The sequence below is a fragment of the Lipotes vexillifer genome, unplaced genomic scaffold (assembly GCF_000442215.2).
Source record: "Lipotes vexillifer unplaced genomic scaffold, Lipotes_vexillifer_v1.1 scaffold1926, whole genome shotgun sequence".
Classification (NCBI taxonomy): Eukaryota; Metazoa; Chordata; class Mammalia; order Artiodactyla; family Lipotidae; genus Lipotes; species Lipotes vexillifer.
In genome coordinates this window covers 125,759-134,834 of record NW_006790137.1, presented here as the reverse complement: position 1 = coordinate 134,834, position 9,076 = coordinate 125,759, and the positions used below count along the sequence as shown (strand labels likewise).

General features: G+C 42.7%; 1 pseudogene; it reads left to right on the top strand.

Annotated features, from left to right (window-relative positions):
* Positions 1-411: 411 nt before the first annotated feature.
* LOC103081796 (centrosomal protein of 78 kDa-like) overlaps positions 412-9,076 on the top strand; it is a 30,252-nt pseudogene continuing 21,587 nt past the window's right edge.

Genomic DNA, 9,076 nt, shown 5'->3' with positions numbered 1-9,076 from the left:
CGTGCTGCCTTAGTCTCAAAGCTCCCGCTCCTGCTCCTCAGGCCGCGTCCCCGTGTGAGGCGGGATTGCGTGCGGACGCACGGCGAGCGCGCAGTCGTCCTCGAGCCCCGCCCCCACGGAGCTGCCTGCCGGTTTGAACCGCAGCCCCGCGCGCGGAGGGCGATGAGGTTGGCGCCAAGGGCCGGCGATTCGCCGCGGGAGGCGGCGCGGGAGCGCGGCATGGAGGGGCTGGCCTAGCTGGGTCTCGTGGCCCTGCGTCGTCCGGCTGCGACGCGGGTCCTGCGCACGCTGCGCGGCCGCAGCCGCCGGGCGGTGAGCGCCCGAGGGGCCGGGAGGCGCGCCGGGGACCCCAGGCGGGTGTGGGCATCGTGTCCACAGCCAGCGTCCCCGAAGCCGCGCTCGGGCCATGATCACTCGGTGAAGCTGCGCTGCGACACCGCGGCCGACTTCTTCCCGTGCTGTGAGGACCTGTGCGCGCTGCAGGACTCAGTGCCTCTGCCGTCTTGCGCGCTTCTCTGCAGGAGGGCCTGCTAGACTTAACGCCGACCGCCTCCGCAGGGAGGACTGGGCGCCGCTCCTGAGCACCCTCTGCCCCTGATCTGTATCCAGAGCTTCTTCCAGCCACGGCTGGACGACACAGGTTTGTAGTTGCCGCTTCCAGGGGCTCTCGTGTGGGCGCTGCGAAGCGGGGTTTTAGATGGTGGAGGGTGGGCACTAGAACCGGTGCCCAATTCCCGGGTGTGCATGCACTAGACGGGGCATGCGGCCTAGGACTCCTGCCAGCTCGGTGACCCCGGCCGAGTGCCTTAAGGTTTCTAGGTCTCAGTGTTCTCATCTGTAGCATGGGCTTAACAGGACCCACGCTCTATGGCGGTTACAAGGACTCACTGTTAATGGTTGTAGACTCTGCAATGTAGAACACTTAGCACAGTTTGGAGCATCGTTAATTGTTCCACAGATGTTACCTGGTGTGTTGAATGACTTTGCCTGGTACAGACCAAAGCGATTAGGAAATTGATATATCCCAGCTTCATTTCCTTTCCATTAAAACAAGGCTCAGGATAAAAAAAAAACTATTTTTTTCAATAAATTCGTTTTATTTATTTATTTGGCTGTGTTGGGTCTTCGTTTCTGTGCAAGGGCTTTCTCTGGTTGCGGCGAGCAGGGGCCACTCTTCATCGCGGTGCGCGGGCCTCTCACTGTCACGGCCTCTCATGTTGCGGAGCACAGGCTCCAGATGGGCAGGCTCAGTAGTTGTGGCTCATGGGCCCAGTTGCTCCACGGCATGTGGGATGTTCCCAGACCAGGGCTTGAACCCGTGTCCCCTGCAGTGGCAGGCGATTCTCAACCACTGCGCCACCAGGGAAGCCCAAAAAAGTCTTTTTTTCAATAGTCGTATCATATATTGGAAAGAGCACCAGTGTGAAGGCAGCTTAGGGTTTGAATTCCAGGGCTTATGCCCTCTGTGGCCTGCGCAGGTTACTTTTGAACTGCAATCCCCACACTTGTAAAATGACATTAAAAACCACTCTTTCTGAGGGTTCTTAGAATTAATTAAGCACATTATGTGTGTAAAGTATCCTGGCACTTGAATGAGTTGTCAGAACCAAGAGCTGCTGAAGACGATGCTTCTGCCCTAGGTAATCTCCCCTTCTACTGGGCAGCAGGTGAACACAAGCACAGTAGTCAGTGCTCTGGAAGAAGTGAGTTCTGGTGCTGCAGAGCACAGAGTCTTTTTGATTTTTCATTTAATTGTTATTTTATATTGGAGTAGAGTTGATTTACAATATTGTGTTTGTTTTAGGTGTACAGCAAAGTTATTCAGTTATACATATATCCATTCTTTTTCAGATTGTTTTCCCATGCAGTTTATTATAGGATATCGAGTAGAGTTCCCTGTGCTATGCAGTAGGTCCTTGTTGATTACCTATTTTATATATAGCCGTGTGTATATGTTAATCCCAAAGTCTTAATTTATCTCCCCCCCCACCTTTCCCCTTTGCAGAGCACAGAACCTTAAAAGGGAAAGTTTAGGGTAGGCTCCTTGGAGGACGTGCCATCCTTTCTAAGGATATGTAGAAGCTCCTGGGGTGGCCGGAGGGAGCAGTGTGTGTCAAAGTTTGAGAAATATAAAGAAAATATGGCAAAACTCAGGTACAGGACTGGAACTCAGGGTTTGGGAAAGCAATGAGAGTTGATACTGGAAAGCTAGTGGGGACAAACAGAAAGTGGCCTTGTTTGTCCTGTCAGAAGTTTGGATGTTTATCCTGAAGGCTGTGGGAAACACCAAAGAACAGTGAAATGGAATTCTGGTGTAGAGGCTCACTGGGACTTCCATGTGGAAGGCAGTTGATTGGATGCAGGGTGAATTGTAATCTAAAGGTCCCACTTAAGTTATAAAAGGTTGGACTGCATTTTGGAGATCCGAGAGAGAATGGGTGGGGCCTGGTGACCAGTTAGAAAAGGAAGGGCAGCAAGTGTGGGTGACAGTTTACAGCTGCATCTTTTTGTGAGATACAGAGCACAGTAGGAAGGGATTGCCGATGGGGAGAGGATCTTACTTGATCTTCAGTGCTTTAGAGGGGCCTGGTAGAGGGGTCTGGGCCCAAGGTGCAGATCTGGGCTTTTGGGGAGGACAGGCGTTTGAAGGCATGGGAGAGACTTAGGTTACCCACAGGACGATACAAAGAATCATAGGTCTGAGAGTTTTTTAAGTGAGTATATATATATATATATATATATATATATATATAATTTTATTTATTTATTTATTTATTTATTTATTTATTTATTTATTTATGGCTGTGTTGGGTCTTTGTTTCTGTGCGCGGGCTTTCTCTAGTTGCGGCAAGCGGGGGCCACTCTTCATCGCAGTGCGTGGGCCTCTCTTAAGTGAGTATATCTGAGGATGTTTATAAGCTGAGAGAAAGTAGCCAGCAGGGGAAGGGTGTGAAGATTTAGGAGAGGAAATTATTATTCATTTTTTTTTCAAAAAGCTCAATGCTTATCGTGTCCCTGGCCTTTTTCTAGGATCTGGGATTCACACCATCTGTTATCTCTCCTGCAAGGACAGTTCAACTCATGCTCTGGTGAAGAGAAGTCAGATTTTTCTTTGCATCCCATTCAGGTATAGGAACTGTTCTGTACATCTGAAGGGACTTTACTTAACCAGAGTAATAAGTTAGAAATCAAAAGAAATTATAGCTGGAAGGGACCTGAAAGGCCACGGTACTTAATTTTGCCTAATATTTTACATTGAATGTAAGAAAAGTTTATTGCAGAGCCCATTCTCTTCAGAATTCCTTCACTGAACTTTCTTTATGTGTTTCATCCAGTGGGGCTAGCTTGTAGATTTTGGCCTCCTCCTAAAGTTGCTTCTTCATCCATATTACATTTTGCCCGGACTATGGCAGAAACTCCTGGGTGGTTTCGCGGCCCCTGGGCTCCGTTCCTCTAAATTCATCTGCCTACTCAGGTTAAGTGATCTTCTAACGTAACAACATACGCTTAAAATAATGCTGCTCATGGCTTGCCCACACAGAGTTAGTGCATACTGGCTGCCCAGCATGTGCTCTGCACAGGGGCATGTAGTCTGAACTGTGTTCAGCCAAGCCTCATGGGGCTCTTTGGCCCTGAGGAAGGGGAGCTTTTTGTGATCACTCCCTTTATCTAATTGGTCCTTCAGCAGTGGGTCGCCTTTTTCTCATCAGCGGAGGCACCCTTACTCAGCCCGTGGTAGTCCCAGGCCTCATCACCTGTGGGATTCAAGCCTCGCTCTCTCCCAGGCTTGCTTCGGCCAGCATCTCTATTTTCCTTTGTGTCTCTTCTCACACTTGGACCCCTGGCCTTTAGTCATCCCCACCTGCAGTATTTAAATTGCCCAGAAGGTGTCAGGCTTGAGTGTTTTTGCACAGATAACTCCCTGTGCAGTTAATGCACCTGGTACTCCAACTCTGCATACTCTCATATTTCTAGATTGTACTTCAGGGTTATCATGATATAACTTTTTGCCTCCATAATAACCTCTACATAAAGGTTATGGTTATTTATCTCATGTGACTGAAAGTTTGAGCTTATACATCTCCCTCCTTAATGAAGGCTTTAAGGGCAGGAGTCCTTTGTAATCCTTAGCACAGAATAGATGCTTTTTTTTTAACTTTTTTAAATTTTTAATTTTTTTTTTTTTTTTCAGTACGCGGACCTCTCACTGCTGTGGCCTCTCCCGCTGCGGAGCACAGGCTCCGGACGCGCAGGCTCAGCGGCCATGGCTCTCGGGCCCAGCCGCTCCACGGCATGTGGTATCCTCCCCGGACACGATCCTGTGTCGCCTTCATCGGCAGGTGGACTCTCAGCCACTGCGCCACCAGGGAAGCCCTTTAGATGCTTTTTAATAATGATAAAATATATGGTTTAAATCACTCATTTTACAATAATTTTGGTTTAGGTTGTGACAGAAAGAAAGTTTACAGAAGTCGTGTTCCTGCAATTAGAAATAAAGATGTGACCTTCTAGTTGTGTAAAGCTCTTAAATGCTGTGTAAGTGCGTTGGGAGCGCTAACGAACCTGCAGCTAAGTGGGCTAGTTCTGAGAGAGAGAGACTTAACTATGTTAACAGAGGTAAGCCTTCATTGTGTCCTGCCAACATTTGATAGTTGCTTTTGGGGCAAAGTAAACCAAAAAAAATTTAAACTTGCTCTCCCCATTAAATGGATTGAATAAATCGGCCACTTTGGTGCACCTGTGTCTTGCGAGTTGTCCACTTGGAGATGGAGGTTTAGAAAGTGAGTTTCAGGCTTGTTTAAGTCTCTTCCCATCAGACTGCTCTTGTGATTTCCTACACACCATGTCTGTCTACCTTTTCCTGTCTACCTTTACTTGGTGGTGTTCATGCCTGGATTGTCTCCTGTGCCTGCTCAAACCTTGGTCCATTCTCATTTGTACCGTGGAAGTTTGTCATGCTGGATACTGTCAGAACTAATTTTACTTAAGTTTGTGTTAAGCCACAAACCACACATTTTCTATATATTCTGTTTTTTGTGTTTGTTTGTATTTTAATGTTTCTCTTCAAGAAATATTATGGGAAGGGAAATAGCAAGATGTAAAGGGCAAAAAAGTCATCATTCTCTTTAAATTGTTAGAACATCTATCTGCAGTCATAATTATAATGCACTGTGGTATGTGTTAAAATAGGAAATATATGTCACATCCCGTAAGAGTAGCAAACTCAGTGGTGTTAGTAGGGGGGTGTCATGGGAGTAATCACAAAGCAGGTGACTGTTAGTTGGGGTCCTGAAACATTAGTGTGTGTTCCCTGTGTCCAGGAGTGGTCTGGAGGGGTCAGGAAGCCTGCCTTTCAATTTGAGGGAACAGAGGGTTTGAGGTCCTCTCTCTTCTATTGCTCTAGTATACTGCATAGCAACTAATAAAATACTGGGTTTATAGTAGACATTTAAATCGCTGATTGATCATCAAGATTGGCATGTATCATTGGATCTGAAAATCGGAAGATAAGATTTTTAGGTTTTTCTTTTTTTTCCTATGTCTCAGAAGGTATGTAGTATTTTACTGAGTGGTTGGGAATAAAGTTTGCAGTATTCAGTGTATTCAGTTTTAGTATCTAAATAGAATTAAACTGCTACTGTTAACTGGAATAACACTTTGTTACTGACAAGTTTTAGAATGCATCTGTTCGTCAATTACCTGTTTGGGAAGATTGTAGTTAATGATTTTAAGAACGTGGCTATAAACCTCCAATTGACTCAAGAAAAGCAAATAAGTCAAGATTGACAGATGTATAGGCTCTTCATCTTATTGTGTGTGTGGTTTTCTTCTTTTTTCCTCTCAGTTTTTTTGTCAAGGTATAAAGAACTCTATCACTCTTAAGACAGTAAACTTCACCGGCTGTAATCTGATATGGGAGGGAGCAGATTACGTGGCCAAGATCTTAAAGGTGATTTTATGTTTAAACTTTCATGAAAACATATGTGATTGAAGCACATTAGTACATTGACACAGATGGCAGTTAATTTTTGTCTTTTGATACCTGTGAGTGCATCTTTCATTTTGTTGAAAGAATATGACCAGTTTTCAGTTTGGGATTCTACCATTTAGTAAAGAAATTCCAGTTAATTTTAGAAATAAGAGATTTAATATATAATACATAACAATACTTTTATGTATTTTTGGTTACTGAAAACACTGATTGTGATGCTGTGCAGAAACTATGCCATTATAGTCTTCAAGATTTAAATGAATCAAGTGTCTATTAGCTGCTGTAGTTTATAAACTAATAAAAATTACTACATCAGCAACTTGTAAATACAGTTTTTCAACTAATGCCTTAACAAGTTTACAGTGGTTATAATTACTGTATTTAGGCCTAAATTATTTAATAATTTGACATGAAGCCTTTTTAATAGTTTGTTGGAGCAGATCAGGGATAGGTAAACTATGGCTGGTGGGCCAGATCCAGCCTGCCCCCTGATTTTGTAAAGAAAGATTTTTGGAACATAGTCGCACCCATTGTTTACGTGGTAGCTATGGCTACTTTCAGCCTACACCAGTGGGGTTGAGTAGTTGCAACAGAAACTGTATAGCCCACAAAGCTGGAAATGTGTAAATTTAGATTTTAAAAATTGAAGAATTCTTTGAGCCTCTACAGGGCAAGTCCCCTGACCCCTGGGGGAGAAAACAGTCAAGAACTTGGGTGCCGAAGCCAAATGACCTAGGTTCAAATTCCCTTTCTCCCTTTTCATAGCTAGTGATCATGGACAAATCACTTAACCTCTATGCCTCATTTAGGTTTAAATGAACTCCTTTGTATCAATAGTGCTTGGCACATACTAAGCACTGTGTAAGTGACTACTGTTATTTCTGCTTGGAGCTTTTATAAGCTATTGTTAATAGGAAAATGACACTAATGAGTTTCCTTTTAGAGTGTCAAAGGCACTTTGAGTCTTTTATTTTTTCAAGAATGTAACAAGACTTTTCTCATTTAAAGTCAGTGTTCCCGGTTACCAGAATTTATTTTATGAATATAAAGAATTGAATGTCTTTAAGACAAGACTTGTGGTTAAATGGCAAACCATTATTTTCCCAAGGCACATCAAACTGGCTGTGCATCATCCAGGCCTCTGAAGTTTGTGTGCATACCCTAGGTAGCATGTGAGATCCATTTTTTAAGTATAGTTTTAAAAATACTGCCTGGGAATTCCCTGACTGTCCAGCAGTTAACACTCTGCGCTCCCAGTGCAGGGGACGTCGGTTCGATCCCTGCTCAAGGAACTAGATCCCACATGCAATAAGTAAAAGATCCGGCAGGCTGCAGCTAAAGGCCCGGCACAGCCAAACAAACAAACAAACAAACAAATAAATATGTTTTCAAAATAAATAAAATAAAATAATGCCTTAAGAGTTAGGAAAAGAAAATATTAGAACCTATTTAGCTTTGTTTCATGAAAAACTATCTGTGTAGTTTATAATGTACGTAAGTTAAATGTATACAACTTTGTGTATATAATTTGTTAAAAACTAAGATGCATGTTAAAAAGTTTTCTTGTGGGTTGCCCAGTCAGGTGTTTGGAGACCTTTGGAGGACAGAATGATGAAATTGAGAGCCTCAGCAATGATAGAATTTAGAACCAATTCCCTGACTTAGAAGATAAGGAAACTCATTCTTAGACTGTAATTGAGTTGTCCAACTTTACATAACTGTTCAAAAACAGGTCATCCAGTGGCTGGAATCTAATCACTGACCAACTAGAATGTGGGTCACTGGACTCATAAAGCAGAACTGACTGTTTAATTTTTCAGCTTGATTCTCCTGGCACATGTGCTTGATACGTGCGTGTGTAAATCGCTGACATAATAAGCCATCCTCAGTAGGCACACCCCATTTCCTTATTGAAGCATCTTAATTTTGTCCCATTAAATCTTTGAAGTATCAGACTATCAGAAGGCATGAAGAAACCTGGGCTGAGAGGCGTCATTCCAGGAGACCTGATCTTGACTGTATGCCTGGTTGGAGGCGCATCACTCTGAACTGCAACAAGCTCATTGGTGACCTGGGTTCGTGCTTTTGCAGAATCTCTTAGTGAGGATTTATGGCTTGGAGGTAAATTCTAAAATTGAAAATATTGAAATTTTAGTATAATATTTGCTTAGCTTTTGGCATGATACTGTTGTGATAGGATTTTTTTCAAAGCCTCATTTTTCTGATAGCTTTTATGTTGCTTTTAAACTTTCTCTAAGAGTTGTATGTATTCTTTACAGAAAATACACAGTAACAAGAGAACAATTACCAATAAGCTTAATATCCAGACATAAGCACTGTTCATTTTGGTGTATATATTTTCAGTCTTTTTATATATATAAATATATTTATACACTTAGGGATTACTAAAATACAATTGTAGTATACTTGCTATTTCATATTCCTGCTTTTTTCACTTAATGAGGTATCATGTAATAGTCCATCATATTGATGTCCCATAGTTTAATCAATTCTTTGCAATTATATTTAGACAGTTTGCTTTTCCCTGTCACAAGCAATGTGAATACGTTGTATATACACCTCTGTGTCCATCGGGCTTACTTGTGTAAAATAAGATACTACAAGTGGAATGACTAAGTGTGACATATTTTTAACACTTTCGATACACATTGTTAAATCACCACCCAGAAAGGCTATGCCAATTTGTAGTCCACCCCAAGAGTGGATGTGAAGCCTGCCTCTCACAAACACTGTCTGGTAGCACTTTTAGAAAACCGAAAGACTACAAAACTGAGTACCTCTCCCTATTTTATGCAAGTGGGATTACTCCAAATTTTATACCTTTTTTCAGATAATTTAGTATGACCATCTTAGCAAGTCAGTAAATTTGCATCTACTGCATCATTTTTTGTGACTGTTCAGTGTTCCATTATATGAATATGCCACAGTACACATAGCTTATCCAATCTTGTATAAAAGGTATGTCCAGTTTTTCAGTTACAAAAGGTACTCTGATATATATCCTTACCTATATCTCTGACTATTTCTTTTGGTTAAATTCTTAGAAAGAGAGTTGTTGGATCA